This window comes from Oncorhynchus tshawytscha, linkage group LG27 (assembly GCF_018296145.1).
Source record: "Oncorhynchus tshawytscha isolate Ot180627B linkage group LG27, Otsh_v2.0, whole genome shotgun sequence".
Taxonomy (NCBI): Eukaryota; Metazoa; Chordata; class Actinopteri; order Salmoniformes; family Salmonidae; genus Oncorhynchus; species Oncorhynchus tshawytscha.
In genome coordinates this window covers 756,702-779,667 of record NC_056455.1, presented here as the reverse complement: position 1 = coordinate 779,667, position 22,966 = coordinate 756,702, and the positions used below count along the sequence as shown (strand labels likewise).

Below are 22,966 nucleotides of genomic sequence, written 5' to 3'. Positions count from 1 at the left end.
AGTACAGGAGAGGGCTCAGAACGCACCTTTGTGGGGCCCCAGTGTTGAGGATCAGCGGGGTGGAGATGTTGTTACCTACCCTCACCACCTGGGGGCGGCCCGTCAGGAAGTCCAGTTCCCAGCTGCACAGGGCGGGGTCGAGACCTAGGGTCTCGAGCTCGATGATGAGTTTGGAGGGTACTATGGTTTTAAATGCTGAGCTGCAGTCGGTGAACAGCATTCTCACATAGGTATTCCTCTTGTCCAGATGATTTAGGGCAGTGTGCAGTGTGGTTGCTATTGCTTCGTCTGCGTCGCGATTGCGTCGTCTGTGGACCTATTGGGATGAAGAGCAAGTTAATGGAAGCTATAAGAAGAATAATAGAGAACTGTTTTGACCATAGTTATAGGAATGGAAAACACTTCAGATACTGTAATATTACAGTATTACATGATGCATTTAGACCAGCTTGAATAATGGTCAGAAGTTCTGCAAGCACAATATATCACAAGCTTCCTGAAACTTCTGTTACCATATCATCCAGCACAAATCAATTCACCACAGGAGACAAATGCAGTATGGGGTGTGGGTCCTGCTGTTAAATTGCTCTCCTCCAGAACTCCTTAGCTGCATTCCTCAACCCTGCCCACTGTCCCACTGACGTCTTTTCATTTCTCTGAACACACTATCACTGTAGGTCTGCAGTTTGCTGATGACGTTGCGGGCGCTGATGTCCAGACAGTGGACTCTTAAAGCTGTGACGGTGTGATTCAGTGTCATGGTGTTCCATACAGCATGGTCAGGTGACAGCCTGTAGGGGTTGCTGATACACAGTTCTGTAGGAATCTCCAACAGACCCACATGGGAGGACTAGAGAGAGAGAGAGATGATGAGAATAAATACAACACACCCACATTGGAAGACTAGGAAACAGAGAGAGGAGAGAGAGAATAAATGAGCTGATTATTTGATGTGTTATACATGTTTAGTATGTTGTGTGTGTTAATTGTGTGGCCTACTGAGAAATTGTACCCACCTTCCATCCACATGAACAACCAGACTGTTGTTTCTGGAAACCTGGAAACTCAAAGGGCTCAACTCAATATTTCTGATGGCGCCTGGAAAATAGTAGAGATGTGCAATACACCTACATTGATGATGTGGTGTCACTTACTGTATGGTAAACATAATGTGATATTTAAAAGCTCTACTATTTCAAACCAGATAATTATGAACAACAATGATGTGTATTCTGTCTACCTACCCAAAACTGTAACGTCCATGGTGTGTACCCCAGTTAGTGGAGTAGAGGTTTTGTTCACTTGGGCCCCAACTCTCAGCCGCAGAGTGTAGTTTCCAGGGGATGAGTAGTTATAGTGCACAGACGGCTCCGATCCCTTCAGCACCTCTCTTACAAAACCAGAATATTTATTGATGATTTATTGAGCAAAATTATTCATTGAGGACAACCCAGCGATAACAGGTTAAAGCATTTCCACTTGTTTCTAAAGTGGTCCCTGATGGAATACATTCAACACTGACAAGACAACAGAAAACACGAAGTTGCATCGGCGGACGAACCAGTCACAGTGGCGTTGGACGGACCGGTTGTGGCGGAGTCGGGTGGGCCATTCCCGCTGTCTCCCTTAATGGTTGATTATTCTGTCACGTATGTATGAAGAGATTCGGGAGACAGGCGCAGGAATGCGTATTCCGGGTCTTTATTATACCCCAAATTGCAACGTGCCGTGTAAAGGCACCGGGACAAAGACCAAACAAACACGTAACAAAAACAAAGGGTTGAAACCCAAACAAAAGAGCGAGGAGTACCTTGAATAAATAACACAAGTGCACGATGATTAACATATGGGACAAGACCCGTAATCATCTGCGCAATCCACAAGGGCACGAAAGCCCAAAACACACAGCACAGGTACTCACATGCACCAACGGACATAGTAACAATAATCGACAGCACCATGGTGAACAAATATATACAAATACAATCAGTGGGAATAGGGGCCAGGTGTGCGCAATGAAAGTTCCAGAGGGATCCGTGAGACATGAGGTGATGGTGGCGGATGAATGACACGACAATGGGCCTCAGGATCTCATCATAGTATCTGTGTGCATTCAAATTGCCATGATAAAATGCAATTGTGTTTGTTGTCTATAGTTTATGCCTGCCCATACCATAACCCCACCGCCACCATGGGGCACTCTGTTCACAACTTTGACATCAGCAAAATGCTCCCTTGAGGAGCACACGGAACACGCAGATGAGCTTCCCTGAGACGGTTTCTGACAGTTTTTTCAGAAAACTCCATAATAATGCCCATGATTTTGGAATGAGATGTTATATCATTTTCATATCAGATCGCGACCCCTAGTTCTGGAACTGCTGGCATAAGGAGAAGTCATTCGGAATTGTATTTGTATACAAAAACTACGCTGTCATATTTCGCCTGTCAGAATTGTTGACAGGTTCAGTTGAGACTTGCTTTCTATGTTAGTTACTCATGCAAATCAAATATCGTATTGTCACTGATTTCTTCCATATTCTCACACACATTCATTTTCTGTGAGATCGGCACAGGCTCGTGTCTGCCCTACCTCATCGTAACCCTGTCTCTCCCGACGGGGACCATGGCCTTCGTGCCAAACTCCAGCCTGACGTTACCAGCAGTTCGTGGCAGGCCTCAGGGACAACAACAACAACAACTACAAGTGAATGAGAAACTATTATAATTGACAAATGCGTTATTCTGAGCGTCAGCATGAGTCTGAAAATTCTCCTGTGCTGATAAATATAATTATTTGCTTTATTTGATGTATACTCCACCTGCTATTGGATGAGTTGTATAAATAGTTATTCAGTAATCAATGGAAAATGTGGTTTAGGTGTCATATCTTCAACAAGGGTGTAGTGATGAGAGCGATATGCTTTAGTCCAGAATAAAGTACAGTGTGTTTGTGAGAGTGAGTGACTTAGTGAGTGCGAGTGTGTCTGATAAATGTACCTTAAACAATCTGAGCGCTGAAAGTAAAATTTATCAGATCTGAGCATCCCTGTCTGCTAAGAGAGTTTATACCATAGACATAGAATTACTAGAGTGAACTTTGAGGTGAGTTTATACCATAGAAATATATTGACTAGAGTGAGTATCCCCATTATATGTCTGTGTTTATACTACAACTGCACGTCTCAACACCGTTCAGGTATCCCCTCTCTCTGTAATTTCAACTGGCCTAATGTTACTGTGACATCATCACCACAATACTCCACCTTCCTGGAACACATCATCCCTCGCTTCCTTACCTTCCTCCAGGACAGAGAGGTGCATTTTCTGCAGGAGAAACCCACACATGTAGGAGGAAATGTTATAATTTCAATAGTTTATTTGAATAGGCACAGATGCAATTTAAACATGCACACATTGAATACACAAGAGTCCGAGCCACCTTGTATTACTTTAAAACAGCAACTGAGGAAGCTGGTGCTGGAGATCATCCACCGGATCCCGACTGATGAACACCTAAGTAATTATCTGTCCCTAAACTGAACTCAGAGTTTTCTTTGCATCGCACATTGTTTGTTTTCAGATTGCGGGCGAAGAGAACCTTTTGATATGCTTTTGTATCATCATTGAACCACACAAACAGTTCCGTCCACAGATCTCTCAAGAGGTGAGAACTAAGATCTTACTATTCTCCACTCTCACTTTGTGTTGATGATGAACAGAAGACCCGTCTCCAGTGTTTTGCCTTGGCTCTATCTCAATTCCTCTTTCCATGATTCATCACAATGAGAAAATAGGTCCAAGGACACTCCCATCAGACCCACTTCTTCAATGTGTTATTAGAAGAAAGCAAGGAGAGAGGATGTGGGGAATCAAGCAAAGATTCATTGAGATGGACCCCATGTCTTGAAGCTGAGCAGTGGTATTAACTGTCTGCTTTCATCCTCTATTCAAATTCATCACTTTCTGGACTTTGTGAAGCAGATCTATAAGGAGCTATCTACAGTAGTGGTAAGACTACTGAACAGCAGGTGGATTATTGAGCTTGTGGGAGCTGGGAAATGTTTGGGTCTCTGAATCATGTTCTCATGCCTCTATTTTGCCACCTTTCCCATCCTGCTGTCTAACACATTCCCCCTCCCTCGCTCTTGCTTTCCCCTCCTGTCTCTTTTCTCTCTCTCTCCTCCGCCAGGCTCAGTACTTTGAGAACCCCCAGGTGATAGCTGAGAACATAGTGCCTTCTCCTGAGATGGTGGGCATGATCACCTCAGTGTTGGTGAAGACCACACAGGGAGGACAGTGAAACACGCATGGTGAGTAGACCTGTCCTGGTAACTTCTATCATCTTTCTGGAACTCCTCTTATTACCACTTGGTGGTGTAGAAGCACTGGCGAAGCATCTCAGACCAGGCTAGTTTTCCAGGTAGAAAAGGCATGGACACACAGGTAGCATTTGCAGGCCGAGAGTACTTAGAACCTCTGATCAGCGTGCCAGCCGTAATTTGCAAAATTATTCTACATGTAGAATCGCGTGAAAATATTGTCAGTCAGACACCCACCGTGGTGTGGTCCCTAAAACACAGCACCAAACAAACTGTGAACACACAGCAGTTGAATGGCAGATCGACATTTGATGCAGTGTGTGTGCTCCCTAAGGCAGAGAGTTGATGTGATTCATCATTGAATCATGGATGACGTAGAATCATGTCTGGTCCATACAATATATTTCTATCTGAATGTTCCGTACTCTTGGACCCTTCCTAAATTTAGGCTGGAATTGCCCTTGTCTTTTCCTGATCATCTGTCTGTGTCTGTTCCTCCAGCACACCATCATCCCCCGGGGTCCCTGTCCGTCAAGGTCCTGGCTAAGCTGCCCATCATAGTGGTGCTATAGATGTACGAACTGAACATCCCTAACATGGTGTCTGAGATTGTCCCCCTCATCATGAACACTATGATGCTGCAGGTTTCTCCTCTGGCCAGGTAAGACACCTGTGTGCATGTGTGTGTGTTAATTCCCTCCTGCAGACAATCATACAATCATCTTTTTGCTAAACAACCACAAAGAATATGAAATGGTATTGAAGCATAAATCATTTTGACTTGAACAGTAAAATAGTTTGCTTCGTCTATAAAGAGTTATTCTAAACCCTAACGTAACTTTCAAGCAACGCAAGCTGTATAACAGAGAGATGTATGCTGACTTTACCCCTGCTTGGACCAAGACCCTGTCCTTCTGGCCTGCATCATCTGCATCTACCAGGTACATATATCCATGTTGTGCTTTTTATGTCTGGGTTAAATTTCTCATTCAGTTTTCTGTCTTGTATTGCATTTACCTGGCACACAGAATAATTAATTCCATGTACATGAAATCATATTTTCTGAACTGCATTGCAATACGTGTGTCTCTCTGTGTCTCTGTCTCTCTCTCTCTGTGTGTGTTTCTGACTAGGACCTGGTAGGGAAATACTCTCAGCAGATGGTGAAGGGCATGCTGCAGCTGCTGACCAGTTGTCCCTCTGAGACGGCCCACCTCCACAAGGAGCTGCTCATCGCTGCCAAACACATCCTCACCAAAGACCTGCGCAGCCGTACGTATTGACACTAACCGAAGGACACACACTGACGGACGCAAACACACACACAGGCATGCACATATGGATGTAGACTCACACACTCAGATTAATTCTGACACTAGATTTTCATTCTGTGTTGCAGAGTTCATCCCTTGAATAGACTTACTGGCTACACCACCTAACAGGTAGCCCTAAAACCCCTCCCCTCTTCCGTCCTATACCTCCTCACCTTAACCTTCTCCTCCCTCCTACATCTCCTCTCCTCCTCCTTCTCCCTATGCTGCCAACCTGCCCCTTCTCTCCCCATCCTCCTCCCTGTGCTGCCGACCTGCCCCTCCTCTCCTCCTCCTCCTCCCCATGCTGCCGACCTGCCCCTCTCATCAAAACGCCTTCATCTTCATTAGTCTCCTTGTGAAACAAGCCACAGCTATCAGACTTGGCATCTCTATTGGTGGCAGCCATGTTAGTGTCTTTCAGGTGCATTAAAACCTCTAGTGACTCCCCATCCCGCATGCGGGAGCGTAATCATCGCCTGACACTAATTAGCATAACGCAACGGACATAAATATCCCTAGAAAATATTCCTATTCATGAAAATCACAAATTAAATATATTGAGACACAGATTAGCCTTTTGTTAATCATCCTGTCATCTCAGATTTTCAAAATATGCTTTACAGCCAAAGCTAGACAAGCATTTGTGTAAATTCATCGATAGCCTAGCATAGCATTTTGTCCAGCTAGCAGCAGGTAACTTGGTCACGGAAATCAGAAAAGCAATCAAATTAAATCGTTTACCTTTGATGAGCTTCGGATGTTTTCACTCACGAGACTCACAGTTAGATAGCAAATGTTCCTTTTTTCCAAAAATATTATTTTTGTAGGCGAAATAGCTCCGTTTGTTCTTCACGATTGGCTGAGAAATCGCCCGGAAATTGCAATCACGAAAATGGCGAAATCCAAATTAGCTCCATAATATCGACAGAAACATGGCAAAAGTTGTTTATAATCAATCCTCAAGGTGTTTTTCAAATATCTATTTGATAATATATCCATCGGGACAACTCGTTTTTCAGTAGGACCGATTGGAGTAATGGCTACCTCTGTATTTGACGTGACAATCTCTCTGGCAGCATCAGGTGACCACTTGCGCAATGTAGCCGCTTACGGGTATTCTTCAACATAAATGCATAAAACTACGTCACAATGCTGTAGACACCTTCGGGGATACGGAGAAAGAGTAATCTGGTTGATAGCCCATTCACTGCTCAATAGGGACTCATTGGAACGCAGCGCTTTCAAAACATGGGGCACTTCCGGATTTTCTCAGGCTTTCGCCTGCAACATCAGTTATGTTATACTCACAGACAATATTTTTACAGTTTTGGAAACGTTAGAGTGTTTTCTATCCTAAGCTGTCAATTATATGCATATTCTAGCATCTTGTCCTGACAAAATATCCCGTTTAGTACGGGAATGTTTTTTTCCCAAAAATGAAAATACTACCCCCTAGTCACAACAGGTTTTAGCATTCATGTGCTCTCTCCCATGTGTTCTCTCCCTTGCTCTCTCTCCCTTGCACTCTCTCATTCTCTCTGTTTGTCCCGCCTCCAGGTACAATTTGTGTGCCCTGTGGTTGGTTGCAGTCAAATTTCTTTACGTGTGTTTTACATAGCCAGCCACGCAGTCGTGGTGCAGGTAGGGTATTAAGTGTTTACTGTGCTTTGATTGACAACTGAACAGCAAGTGTTTATAAAGCTGTCAATCTGACTGAATAAAGTCAATGTCCAAATCACTTTGCTATTCATAAATCAACGTGGTTATATGTCCATGGTATCCATGGTAGCATCCTGGAGTCGCCTCTTCACTGTTGACGTTGAGATTGGTGTTTTGTGGGTACTATTTAATGAAGCTGCCAGTTGAGGTCTGTTTCTCTTGCACTTCTTGAAGATGGTGGCGAGCTGGTAGCGAGTGATGGTGTGGAACTTCAGCACCAACACCTCGAGGAAAATGTAGAGATTGAAGATTTATTGAAGTCAATGTTAAGAGCTAGTAACATAAGCATTGTTAAGAGCTAGTAACTTGGCCAGGTCGATGAACATGGCCGAACAGTATTGTCTCTTATCGATGGCAGTCATAATATCGTTTAGGACCTTGAGCGTGGCTGAGGTGCACCCATGACCAGCTCTGAAACCAGATTGCATAGCGGAGAAGGTATGGTGGGATTCTAAATGGTCGGTAATCTGTTTGTTAACTTGGCTTTCGAAGACCTTAGAAAGGCAGGGTAGGATGATATAGGTCTGTAGCAGTTTGGGTCAAGAGTGTCTCCCCCTTTGAAGAGGGGGATGACCGTGGCAGCTTTCCAATCTTTGGGAATCTCAGACGATACAAAAGAGAGGTTGAACAGGATAGTAATAGGGGTTGCAACAATTTCGGCAGATAATTTTGGAAAGAGAAGGTCCAGATTGTCTAGCCCGGCTGATTTGTAGTGGTCCCAATTTTGCAGCTCTTTCAGAACATCAGCTATCTGGATTTGGGTGAAGGAGAAATGGGGAGGCTTGGGTGAGTTGCTGTGGGGGGTGCAGGGCTGTTGACTGGGGTAGGGGTAGCCAGGTGGAAAGCATGGCCAGCCATAGAGAAATGCTTATTGAAATTCTCAATTATAGTGGATTTATCGGTGGTGACATTGTTTCCTAGCCTCAGAGCAGTGGGCAGCTGTGAGGAGGTGCTCTTATTCTCCATGGACTTTACAGTGTCCCAGAACGTTTTGGAGTTTGTGCTACAGGATGCAAATTTCTGTTTGAAAAAGCTGGCCTTAGCTTTCCTAATTGACTGTGTATATTGGTTCCTAACGTCCCTGAAAAGTTGCATATTGCGGGGGCTATTCGACGCTAATTCAGTACCCCACAGGATGTTTTTGTGCTGGTCAAGGGCAGTCAGGTCTGGAGTGAAGCAAGGTTTATATCTGTTCCTGGTTGTACATTTTATCAATGGAACATGCTTTTTAAGATGGTGAGGAAGGAAATTTAAAGAATAACCAGGCCCCCTCTACTGACGGGATGAGGTCAATATCCTTCCAGGATACCCGGGCCAGGCAATTAGAAAGGCCTGCTCGCTGAAGTGTTTTAGGGAGCGTTTGACAGTGATGAGGGGTGGTCGTTTGACCGCAGACCCATTACGGATGCAGGCAATGAGGCAGTGATCGCTGAGATCTTGGTTGAAGACAGCAGAGGTGTATTTGGAGGGCAGGTTGGTTAGGATGATATCTATGAGGGTGCCTGTGTTTACGGATTTGGGGTTGTACCTGGAAGGTTCATTGATAATTTGTGTGAGATTGAGGGCATCAAGCTTAGATTGCAAGATGGCCGGGGTGTTAAGCATGTCCTAGTTTAGGTCACCTAGCAGCACAAGCTCTGAAGATAGATGGGGGGCAATCAATTCACATATGGTGTCCAGGGCACAGCTGGGGGCAGAGGGTGTAATATAGCAAGCGGCAACGGTGAGAGACTTGTTTAAGGAAAGGTGGGTTTTTTAAAGTAGAACCTCGAATTGTTTGGGTACAGACCTGGATAGTAGGACAGAAAGAACTCCGCAGTCTATCTCTGCAGTAGATTGCAACTCCGCCCCCTTTGGCAGTTCTATCTTGTCGGAAAATGTTATAGTTAGGGATGGAAATTTCAGGGTTTTTGGTGGTCTTCCAAAGCCAGGATTCAGACACGGCTAGGACATCCGGGTTGGCAGAGTGTGCTAAAGCAGCGAATAAAACAAACTTAGGGAGGAGGCTTCTAATGTTAACATGCATGAAATGTTCCGGCGCCGACAGAGATGGCCGCCTCGCTTCGCGTTCCTAGGAAACTATGCAGGTTTTTGTTTTTTTACGTGTTATTTCTTACATTGGTACCCCAGGTCATCTTAGGTTTCATTACATACAGTCGAGAAGAACTACTGAATATAAGATCAGCGTCAACTCACCATCAGTACGACCAAGAATATGTTTTTCGCGACGCGGATCCTGTGTTCTGCCTTACAAACAGGACAACGGAGTGGATTCCATGCAGCGACCCAAAAAGACGACTCCGAAAAAGAGGGAAACGAGGCGGTCTTCTGGTCAGACTCCGGAGACGGGCACACCGTGCACCACTCCCTAGCATTCTTCTTGCCAATGTCCAGTGTCTTGACAACAAGGTTGATGAAATCCGAGCAAGGGTAGCATTCCAGAGGGACATCAGAGACTGTAACGTTCTTTGTTTCACGGAAACATGGCTCACTGGAGAGACGCTATCCGAAGCGGTGCAGCCAGCGGGTTTCTCCATGCATCGCGCCGACAGAAACAAACATCTTTCTGGTAAGAAGAGGGGCGGGGGCGTATGCCTTATGGCCAACGTGACATGGTGTGATGAAAGAAACATACAGGAACTCAAATCCTTCTGTTCACCTGATTTAGAATTCCTCACAATCAAATGTAGACCGCATTATCTACCAAGAGAATTCTCTTCGATTATAATCACAGCCGTATATATCCCCCCCCAAGCAGACACATCGATGGCTCTGAACGAACTTTATTTAACTCTCTGCAAACTGGAAACTATTTATCCGGAGGCTGCATTCATTGTAGCTGGGGATTTTAACAAGGCTAATCTGAAAACAAGACTCCCTAAATTTTATCAGCATATCGATTGCGCAACCAGGGGTGGAAAGACCTTGGATCATTGTTACTCTAACTTCCGCGACGCATATAAGGCCCTGCCCCGTCCCCCTTTCGGAAAAGCTGACCACGACTCCATTTTGTTGATCCCTGCCTACAGACAGAAACTAAAACAAGAAGCTCCCACGTTGAGGTCTGTCCAACGCTGGTCTGACCAAGCTGACTCCACACTCCAAGACTGCTTCCATCACGTGGACTGGGGGATGTTTCGTATTGCGTCAGACAACAACATTGACGAATACGCTGATTCGGTGTGCGAGTTCATTAGAACGTGCGTTGAAGATGTCGTTCCCATAGCAACGATTAAAACATTCCCTAACCAGAAACCGTGGATTGATGGCAGCATTCGTGTGAAACTGAAAGCGCGAACCACTGCTTTTAATCAGGGCAAGGTGTCTGGTGACATGACTGAATACAAACAGTGCAGCTATTCCCTCCGCAAGGCTATTAAACAAGCTAAGCATAAGTACAGAGACAAAGTAGAATCTCAATTCAACGGCTCAGACACAAGAGGCATGTGGCAGGGTCTACAGTCAATCACGGACTACAGGAAGAAATCCAGCCCAGTCACGGACCAGGATGTCTTGCTCCCAGGCACACTAAATAACTTTTTAGCCCGCTTTGAGGACAATACAGTGCCACTGACACGGCCTGCAATGAAAACATGCGGTCCCTCCTTCACTGCAGCCGAGGTGAGTAAGACATTTAAACGTGTTAACCCTCTCAAGGCTGCAGGCCCAGACGGCATCCCCAGCCGCGCCCTCAGAGCATGCGCAGACCAGCTGGCCGGTGTGTTTACGGACATATTCAATCAATCCCTATACCAGTCTGCTGTTCCCACATGCTTCAAGAGGGCCACCATTGTTCCTGTTCCCAAGAAAGCTAAGGTAACTGAGCTAAACGACTACCGCCCCGTAGCACTCACATCCGTCATCATGAAGTGCTTTGAGAGACTAGTCAAGGACCATATCACCTCCACCCTACCTGACACCCTAGACCCACTCCAATTTGCTTACCGCCCAAATAGGTCCACAGACGATGCAATCTCAACCACACTGCACACTGCCCTAACCCATCTGGACAAGAGGAATACCTATGTGAGAATGCTGTTCATCGACTACAGCTCGGCATTCAACACCATAGTACCCTCCAAGCTCGTCATCAAGCTCGAGACCCTGGGTCTCGACCCCGCCCTGTGCAACTGGGTACTGGACTTCCTGACGGGCCGCCCCTGGTGGTGAGGTTGGCAACAACATCTCCTCCCCGCTGATCCTCAACACTGGGGCTCCACAAGGGTGCGTTCTGAGCCCTCTCCTGTACTCCCTGTTCACCCACGACTGCGTGGCCACGCACGCCTCCAACTCAATCATCAAGTTTGCGGACGACACAACAGTGGTAGGCTTGATTACCAACAACGATGAGACGGCCTACAGGGAGGAGGTGAGGGCCCTCGGAGTGTGGTGTCAGGAAAATAACCTCACACTCAACGTCAACAAAACTAAGGAGATGATTGTGGACTTCAGGAAACAGCAGAGGGAACACCCCCTATCCACATCGATGGAACAGTAGTGGAGAGGGTAGCAAGTTTTAAGTTCCTCGGCATACACATCACAGACAAACTGAATTGGTCCACTCACACAGACAGCATCGTGAAGAAGGCGCAGCAGCGCCTCTTCAACCTCAGGAGGCTGAAGAAATTCGGCTTGTCACCAAAAGCACTCACAAACTTCTACAGATGCACAATCGAGAGCATCCTGGCGGGCTGTATCACCGCCTGGTACGGCAACTGCTCCGCCCTCAACCGTAAGGCTCTCCAGAGGGTAGTGAGGTCTGCACAACGCATCACCGGGGGCAAACTACCTGCCCTGACCAAGAGACTGAAAAACAGCTTCTATCTCAAGGCCATCAGACTGTTAAACAGCCACCACTAACATTGAGTGGCTGCTGCCAACACACTGACACTGACACTGACTCAACTCCAGCCACTTTAATAATGGGAATTGATGGGAAATGATGTAAATATATCACTAGCCACTTTAAACAATGCTACCTTATATAATGTTTACATACCCTACATTATTCATCTCATATGCATACGTATATACTGTACTCTATATCATCGACTGCATCCTTATGTAATACATGTATCACTAGCCACTTTAACTATGCCACTTTGTTTACATACTCATCTCATATGTATATACTGTACTCGATATCAGCTACTGTATCTTGCCTATGCTGCTCTGTACCATCACTCATTCATATATCCTTATGTACATATTCTTTATCCCCTTACACTGTGTATAAGACAGTAGTTTTGGAATTGTTAGTTAGATTACTTGTTGGTTATTACTGCATTGTCGGAACTAGAAGCACAAGCATTTCGCTACACTCGCATTAACATCTGCTAACCATGTGTATGTGACAAATAAAAATTTGATTTGATTTTTGATTTGAACCAAGGCTTTTACGGTTGCAGAAGTCAACAAATGAGAGCACCTGGGGAATAGGAGTGGAGCTAAGCACTGCAGGGCCTGGATTAACTTCTACATCACCAGAGGAACAGAGGAGGAGTAGGATACGGGTACGGCTAAAGGTTATAAGAAGTATAAAAGGCTATAAGAGCTAGTAACATGAGCATTGTTAAGAGCTAGTAACATGCTATAACATCTGCCAAACTGTGTAAGCGACCAATAAACTTTGATTTGATTAAATCCAGTAATTAAAACAGAATCCCACAATATAAAAAATGTATTGACCAGGAATAGGAAGCTAGGAATAAACTAAATGTGTTGAAAATTTATTATTTTCCCAAGTTTATTATAAGACAATGGAATGCGTCACTGATTTGTATTTGCAGCAACTTTCTAAATGGCCGACCTGAATGCCCCTGTCTGTGTGTGCGGCGCCTGAACAAACTGGGAAAAACGCAAACCTGGAAACTATTATGACCCCTCTATGGAAAGGTCATACTCTTACGAACATGTACAGTGCCTTCGGAAAGTACCCCTTGACTTATTCCACATGTTGTTGTGTTACAGCCTGAATACAGAATGGATTACATTTTTTTTTTATAACCCATCTACACACTACCCCATAATGACAACGTGAAAACATGTTTTTGGAAAATGTTTGCAAATGTATTGAAAATGAAATATAGAAATATCTCATTTACATAAGTATTCACACCCCCGAGTCAGTACATGTTAGAGTCACCTTTGGCAGTGATTACAGCTGTGAGTCTTTCTGGGTAAGTCTCTAAGAGCTTTGCACACCTGGATTGTACAATATTAGCACATTATTTTTTTAAATTCTTTAAGTTCTGTCAAGTTGGTTGTTGAACAATCAGACAGCCTTTTAGAACCCTGGTGCTTTCAGAATCATTTTGAAGCCTCCACCTTACCTATTCGGTAAAAAGTGACTTCACTCAACTGGAATCTCAAAGAGCAAATCAATCACAGTTTCTAGGCTGATGGTGGAGTATAATAAATGAAAAAGGGCTCTTAAAAGCTCAGGCACCTTCATGCACTGATTGTAAGACACTCCTGATAAGAGCATTTAGTGTCTGCTAAATGGCTGAGATGTTAGGTAAAATATGTTTCATTTGATAGTTGTGAACTCCTATAACCTTTAACCTGTCCCTTCTCCCCTTTATCCCCCATCCCTCCAGACCTCTGGTCTACATGGGTGCTAGTGATATGACCGTTTTCCTTCTCCCCTTTATCCCCCATCCCTCCAGACCTCTGGTCTACATGGGTGCTAGTGATATGACCGTTTTCCTTCTCCTCTTTATCCCCCATCCCTCCAGACCTCTGGTCTACATGGGTGCTAGTGATATGACCGTTTTCCTTCTCCCCTTTATCCCCCATCCCTCCAGACCTCTGGTCTACATGGGTGCTAGTGATATGACCGTTTTCCTTCTCCCCTTTATCCCCCATCCCTCCAGACCTCTGGTCTACATGGGTGCTAGTGATATGACCGTTTTCCTTCTCCTCTTTATCCCCCATCCCTCCAGACCTCTGGTCTACATGGGTGCTAGTGATATGACCGTTTTCCTTCTCCCCTTTATCCCCCATCCCTCCAGACCTCTGGTCTACATGGGTGCTAGTGATATGACCGTTTTCCTTCTCCTCTTTATCCCCCATCCCTCCAGACCTCTGGTCTACATGGGTGCTAGTGATATGACCGTTTTCCTTCTCCCCTTTATCCCCCATCCCTCCAGACCTCTGGTCTACATGGGTGCTAGTGATATGACCGTTTTCCTTCTCCCCTTTATCCCCCATCCCTCCAGACCTCTGGTCTACATGGGTGCTAGTGATATGACCGTTTTTCCTTCTCCCCTTTATCCCCCATCCCTCCAGACCTCTGGTCTACATGGGTGCTAGTGATATGACCGTTTTCCTTCTCCTCTTTATCCCCCATCCCTCCAGACCTCTGGTCTACATGGGTGCTAGTGATATGACCGTTTTCCTTCTCCCCTTTATCCCCCATCCCTCCAGACCTCTGGTCTACATGGGTGCTAGTGATATGACCGTTTTCCTTCTCCCTTTATCCCCCATCCCTCCAGACCTCTGGTCTACATGGGTGCTAGTGATATGACCGTTTTCCTTCTCCCCTTTATCCCCCATCCCTCCAGACCTCTGGTCTACATGGGTGCTAGTGATATGACCGTTTTCCTTCTCCTCTTTATCCCCCATCCCTCCAGACCTCTGGTCTACATGGGTGCTAGTGATATGACCGTTTTCCTTCTCCCCTTTATCCCCCATCCCTCCAGACCTCTGGTCTACATGGGTGCTAGTGATATGACCGTTTTCCTTCTCCCCTTTATCCCCCATCCCTCCAGACCTCTGGTCTACATGGGTGCTAGTGATATGACTGTTTTCCTTCTCCCCTTTATCCCCCATCCCTCCAGACCTCTGGTCTACATGGGTGCTAGTGATATGACTGTTTTCCTTCTCCCCTTTATCTCCCATCCCTCCAGACCTCTGGTCTACATGGGTGCTAGTGATATGACCGTTTTCCTTCTCCTCTTTATCCCCCATCCCTCCAGACCTCTGGTCTACATGGGTGCTAGTGATATGACCGTTTTCCTTCTCCCCTTTATCCCCCATCCCTCCAGACCTCTGGTCTACATGGGTGCTAGTGATATGACCGTTTTCCTTCTCCCCTTTATCCCCCATCCCTCCAGACCTCTGGTCTACATGGGTGCTAGTGATATGACCGTTTTCCTTCTCCCCTTTATCCCCCATCCCTCCAGACCTCTGGTCTACATGGGTGCTAGTGATATGACCGTTTTCCTTCTCCTCTTTATCCCCCATCCCTCCAGACCTCTGGTCTACATGGGTGCTAGTGATATGACCGTTTTCCTTCTCCCCTTTATCCCCATCCCTCCAGACCTCTGGTCTACATGGGTGCTAGTGATATGACCGTTTTCCTTCTCCCCTTTATCCCCCATCCCTCCAGACCTCTGGTCTACATGGGTGCTAGTGATATGACCGTTTTCCTTCTCCCCTTTATCCCCCATCCCTCCAGACCTCTGGTCTACATGGGTGCTAGTGATATGACCGTTTTCCTTCTCCTCTTTATCCCCCATCCCTCCAGACCTCTGGTCTACATGGGTGCTAGTGATATGACCGTTTTCCTTCTCCCCTTTATCCCCCATCCCTCCAGACCTCTGGTCTACATGGGTGCTAGTGATATGACCGTTTTCCTTCTCCCCTTTATCCCCCATCCCTCCAGACCTCTGGTCTACATGGGTGCTAGTGATATGACCGTTTTCCTTCTCCCCTTTATCCCCCATCCCTCCAGACCTCTGGTCTACATGGGTGCTAGTGATATGACCGTTTTCCTTCTCCTCTTTATCCCCCATCCCTCCAGACCTCTGGTCTACATGGGTGCTAGTGATATGACCGTTTTCCTTCTCCCCTTTATCCCCCATCCCTCCAGACCTCTGGTCTACATGGGTGCTAGTGATATGACCGTTTTCCTTCTCCCCTTTATCCCCCATCCCTCCAGACCTCTGGTCTACATGGGTGCTAGTGATATGACTGTTTTCCTTCTCCCCTTTATCCCCATCCCTCCAGACCTCTGGTCTACATGGGTGCTAGTGATATGACCGTTTTCCTTCTCCCCTTTATCCCCCATCCCTCCAGACCTCTGGTCTACATGGGTGCTAGTGATATGACCGTTTTCCTTCTCCCCTTTATCCCCCATCCCTCCAGACCTCTGGTCTACATGGGTGCTAGTGATATGACCGTTTTCCTTCTCCTCACTCCATATAATGTCATGTAAAATGTAACCTTCTGTTTGACAGGGGTGAGCTCTCCTCCTCACTCCCTTATTGACCTAAACATTCCCCCCTTCTCTCCCCCCACAGACCCCTGGCCTACAGCACGCTGGCAGACGACGTGTGTCAGAACCTGCCCCTCACAGACCTGTGTCTGGCTGTTTGCCAAGAACATAGATGACGAGTTTCTTCCCAGTAGCATCCAGACCATGTCCTGAAAACTGCTGTTTAACCTGGTCGATTGCATCCGCTCCAAGAGTGAACAGGAGAACGACAACGCACGGGACATACTGATAAGGAGACTGTGAATAAGTAATGACAGATAGGAAGGGACGTCATAATGGGCAATGTTGTGCCAAATCAAAAATCGACCCTTGGCCTCTCTACTACCTCTAGGTTCACCATGTAAGGAGAATCTGTTCCTTTCATGATTATCAAGACATTGACCTCACTAAATCTTCGATCTCTTCCTCGAGGTGTTGGTGCTGAAATTCCACGCCATTGCTTCCTACCAGCTCGCCACCATGTTCAAGAAGTGCAAACCCCAGTCAGAGATGGGTGTTGCCTGTGTCTGACCTGTGTCTGACGTTGCCTGTGTCTGACGGTGCCTGTGTCTGATGGTGCCTGTGGCTGATGGTGCCTGTGAGGCTGTGTCTGACCATGCCTGTGAGGCTGTGGCTGACGGTGCCTGTGTCTGACGTTGCCTGTGTCTGACGGTGCCTGTGTCTGATGGTGCCTGTGTCTGATGGTGCCTGTGAGGCTGTGTCTGACCATGCCTGTGAGGCTGTGTCTGACGGTGCCTGTGTCTGACGTTGCCTGTGTCTGACGGTGCCTGTGTCTGACGGTGCCTGTGTCTGACGGTGCCTGTGTCTGACGTTGCCTGTGTCTGACGGTGCCTGTGAGGCTGTGTCTGACGGTGCCTGTGTCTGACGGTGCCTGTGAGGCCGTGTCTGACATTGCCTGTGTCTGACGGTGCCTGTGTGGCTGTGTCTGATGGTGCCTGTGTCTGACGGTGCCTGTGTCTGACGATGCCTGTGAGGCTGTGTCTGACGGTGCCTGTGTCTGATTGTGCCTGTGTCTGACGTTGCCTGTGTCTGATGGTGCCTGTGTCTGATGGTGCCTGTGTCTGACGGTGCCTGTGTCTGACGTTGCCTGTGTCTGACGGTGCCTGTGTCTGACGGTGCCTGTGTCTGATGGTGCCTGTGTCTGATGGTGCCTGTGTCTGATGGTGCCTGTGAGGCTGCTGTGTCTGACCATGCCTGTGAGGCTGTGTCTGACGGTGCCTGTGTCTGAGGATGCATGTGTCTGACGATGCCTGTGTCTGACGGTGCCTGTGTCTGACGGTGCCTGTGTCTGACGGTGCCTGTGTCTGACGGTGCCTGTGTCTGACGGTGCCTGTGAGGCTGTGTCTGACGGTGCCTGTGTCTGACGTTGCCTGTGTCTGACGGTGCCTGTGTCTGATGTTGCCTGTGTCTGGCGGTGCCTGTGAGGCTGTGTCTGACATTGCCTGTGTCTGACGGTGCCTGTGAGGCTGTGTCTGACGGTGCCTGTGAGGTTGTGTCTGACGGTGCCTGTGTCTGACGGTGCCTGTGTCTGACGGTGCCTGTGTCTGACGGTGCCTGTGTCTGACGTTGCCTGTGTCTGACGGTGCCTGTGTCTGACGGTGCCTGTGTCTGACGGTGCCTGTGTCTGACGTTGCCTGTGTCTGACGTTGCCTGTGTCTGACGGTGCCAGCGAGGCTGTGTCTGACGGTGCTGAGGCTGGTGCTGTGTCTGACATTGCCTGTGTCTGACGGTGCCTGTGAGGCTGTGTCTGACATTGCCTGTGTCTGATGGTGCCTGTGAGGCTGTGTCTGACAGTGCCTCTGTCTGATGGTGCCTGTGTCTGACGTTGCCTGTGTCTGATGGTGCCTGTGTCTGATGGTGCCTGTGTCTGACGTTGCCTGTGTCTGACGGTGCCTGTGTCTGACGGTGCCTGTGTCTGACGGTGCCTGTGTCTGATGGTGCCTGTGTCTGATGGTGCCTGTGAGGCTGTGTCTGACCATGCCTGTGAGGCTGTGTCTGACGGTGCCTGTGTCTGAGGTTGCCTGTGTCTGACGATGCCTGTGTCTGACGGTGCCTGTGTCTGACGGTGCCTGTGTCTGACGGTGCCTGTGTCTGACGGTGCCTGTGTCTGACGGTGCCTGTGAGGCTGTGTCTGACGGTGCCTGTGTCTGACGTTGCCTGTGTCTGACGGTGCCTGTGTCTGATGTTGCCTGTGTCTGGCGGTGCCTGTGAGGCTGTGTCTGACATTGCCTGTGTCTGACGGTGCCTGTGAGGCTGTGTCTGACGGTGCCTGTGTCTGACGGTGCCTGTGTCTGACGGTGCCTGTGTCTGACGGTGCCTGTGAGGCTGTGTCTGACGGTGCCTGTGTCTGACGGTGCCTGTGAGGCCGTGTCTGACAATGCCTGTGTCTGACACAGCCTACCTGCCCATGCTGATGGACCCTCTGGTCTCTGCCCTGAATGCCTCCCATATACAGCCTGTCTGAGCAGAGCGGATGTAGGTGAGGACGTATGCATAGATGCAGGCACAAATACACACACACACACACATACACACACACACACACACGCACACGCACACGCACACGCACACACGCACACGCATCCACATTGTGGAGGACGCTGCGTATCCCAGCAGAGACCATCAGCCACGTGGAGTAGGGTGCTGGGGAAGTTTGGCTGCAGCAACAGGAAGATGCTGAAGGAGTGCCAGAGACTGCAGTACGTTGTGACAGAGGTCCAGGGACCCAGCATCAAGGCTGAGTTCACTGACTGCAAGGCCTCTATACAACTATCCATGGAGAAGTTATGTCACTGGTCAGCCATTACGTCTCTGAATGGGGGATTGGTACGGTAGCCAATTTGGATCATAATAGTTGTTGATAAGGCATTCAACTTTGGTGTGTTGGGCATTAAGTCTCAATAGAAGGATATTGTACTATGTTCTCAAATAGACCACTTATTTACTCTACACAGGAACAACAGGTAAGATGTGCAGTTCAGTCAGATGCCCTTGTAGAATGCACATTACAGAAGTAAATTGAGCAAAGCCTCCAAACCCAATTGTGTGTAATTGTTTTTGCATTTCTGCTTAGGACCCAACGGTTACCTTCTACAGGCGGGAGAGGTAGGATTTTCACTGCTGTACAGGAAACTGCAATCGTTGATATGGTCATCAGAAACAATGGCATAAAACTCACAGAGATTCGGGAGTGATGGCAGGCAATATTACATTTGGAAATATTTACTATGTAAGCATAACACCTGAAACAACATCAAGTCAGGATGAAGCAGTTGTACACTGTACCCTTTGAGAGGAACTCTGACCGAGTCAAGCAAATCAGGAACCAATATGTCCAGGTAAAATGACTATAAAATACAGAACTGGTTTTGAAAAAAATCAAACAAGGTAGAGGCACACAATGGCATGTTTTCAGGTATAATGTAAACTACCATAATAGCCTAACTCTTATGTCGTCTTATGGATTTATTTTGGAGAGTCATGGAGATTCATCTTTGTGGATGAGGCTGGAAGGAATGTGATTAGGAAAAGTGCCACAGTGGCTTAAGATGTGATGTGGATGAGAACATGTCGTCTAATGCAGAAGACAGGGTTGACTTGCATTGCTACTGTATCTGTATTGGTAGATGATGTATATACAAATGATTGTATTTTGGAATCACTCAGTGCCAAAAAATATATTGAAGCATATTGTATCATGTCTGATTCATTCCTGTAACATATACGACAGTGCATTCTAAACAGTCATTCTTGTTTTGTAAAGACATTTGATAAAAGAAAACATTGTGTAATGCTACCTGTTGGTAGTGTTTTTTAGGTCATTGTTTTATGAGTGACAAAGTGTGCTTGTTGGGTGACAACCTTTGCTAGTTTTATGGAAGAATGTGTTGATTTGAGACATGTATTAAGTGTTTTGGTAGTTTTAGTGCCTTTTGGATGTGAAATTAACTGCTGTGCCAAGCTGAAAATTAGTTAGGAGAACTGTGTGAAGAGTTTTGAAAAAGTGACCTAACTATTGAGAAATGGGTCTTAGGGATTGTAAAAAAAAAATGTAATTTCATTTATCCACCCCATTCTCCTGGTATTTTAATTCCACTTATCCACCCCCTTCTCCTGGTCTATTAATTCCACTTATCCACCCCTTTCTCCTGGTCTATTAATTCCATTTATCCACCCCATTCTCCTAGTCTATTAATTCCACTTATCCACCCTTTCTCCTTGTCTATTAATTCCACTTATCCACCCATTCTCCTGGTCTATTAATTCCATTTATCCACCCATTCTCCTGGTCTATTCATTCCATTTATCCACCCTTTCTCCTGGTCTATTAATTCCACTTATCCACCCTTTCTCCTGGTCTATTAATTCCATTTATCCACCCCTTTCTCCTGGTCTATTAATTCCACTTAACCACCCCTTTCTCCTGGTCTATTAATTCCACGTATCCACCCTTTCTCCTGGTCTATTAATTTCATTTATCCACCCCTTTCTCCTGGTCTATTAATTCCACTTATCAACCCCTTTCTCCTTGTCTTTTAATTCCTCTTATCCACTTCTTTCTCCTGGTCTATTTATTCCACGGATCCACCCCTTTCTCCTGGTCTATTAATACCATTTATCCACCCCTTTCTCCTGGTCTTTTAATTCCTCTTATCCACTTCTTTCTCCTGGTCTATTTATTCCACGTATCCAGCCCTTTCTCCTGGTCTATTAATTCCACTTATCCACCCCTTTCTCCTGGTCTATTAATTCCACTTAACCACCCCTTTCTCCTGGTCTATTAAATCCATGTATCCACCCTTTCTCCTGTTCTATTAAATCCACTAAACCACCACTTTCTCCTGGTCTATTAATTCCACTTATCCACCCCTTTCTCCTGGTCTATTAATTCCACCTATCCACCCCTTTCTCCTGGTCTATTAATTCCACGTATCCACCCTTTCTCCTGGTCTATTAATTCCACCTATCCACCCTTTCTCCTGTTCTATTAATTCCACTTATCCACCCCTTTCTCCTGGTCTATTAATTCCACTTATCCACCCTTTCTCCTGGTCTATTTATTCCACGTATCCACCCCTTTCTACTGGTCTATTAATTCCACGTATCCACCCTTTCTCCTGTTCTATTAAATCCACTTAACCACCCCTTTCTCCTGTTCTATTAAATCCACTTATCCACCCCTTTCTCCTGGTCTATTAATACCATTTATCCACCCTTTCTCCTGGTCTATTAATTTCATTTATCCACCCCTTTCTCCTGGTCTATTAATTCCACTTATCGACCCCTTTCTCCTTGTCTTTTAATTCCTCTTATCCACTTCTTTCTCCTGGTCTATTTATTCCACGGATCCACCCCTTTCTCCTGGTCTATTAATACCATTTATCCACCCCTTTCTCCTGGTCAATTAATTCCACTTATCCACCCCTTTCTCCTGGTCTTTTAATTCCTCTTATCCACTTCTTTCTCCTGGTCTATTAATTCCACTTAACCACCCCTTTCTCCTGGTCTATTAAATCCACTTATCCACCCTTTCTCCTGTTCTATTAAATCCACTAAACCACCACTTTCTCCTGGTCTATTAATTCCACTTATCCACCCCTTTCTCCTGGTCTATTAATTCCACCTATCCACCCCTTTCTCCTGGTCTATTAATTCCACGTATCCACCCTTTCTCCTGGTCTATTAATTCCACCTATCCACCCTTTCTCCTGTTCTATTAATTCCACTTATCCACCCCTTTCTCCTGGTCTATTAATTCCACTTATCCACCCCTTTCTCCTGGTCTATTAATACCATTTATCCACCCTTTCTCCTGGTCTATTAATTCCATTTATCCACCCTTTCTCCTGTTCTATTAATTCCACCTATCCACCCCTTTCTCCTGGTCTATTAATTCCACTTATCCACCCTTTCTCCTGGTCTATTAATACCATTTATCCACCCTTTCTCCTGGTCTATTAATTCCACTTATCCACCCTTTCTCCTGGTCTATTAATACCATTTATCCACCCTTTCTCCTGGTCTATTAATACCATTTATCCACCCTTTCTCCTGGTCTATTATTTCCACTTATCCACCCTTTCTCCTTGTCTATTAATACCATTTATCCACCCTTTCTCCTGGTCTATTAATTCCACTTATCCACCCTTTCTCCTGGTCTATTAATACCATTTATCCACCCTTTCTCCTGGTCTATTAATACCATTTATCCACCCTTTCTCCTGGTCTATTATTTCCACTTATCCACCATTTCTCCTTGTCTATTAATACCATTTATCCACCCCTTTCTCCTGGTCTATTAATTCCACTTATCCACCCCTTTCTCCTGGTCT

At 46.3% G+C, this 22,966-nt stretch overlaps 1 pseudogene; it reads left to right on the top strand.

Moving 5' to 3' along the window:
- Positions 1–1,835: 1,835 nt before the first annotated feature.
- LOC112261354 overlaps positions 1,836–22,966 on the top strand; it is a 153,894-nt pseudogene continuing 132,763 nt past the window's right edge.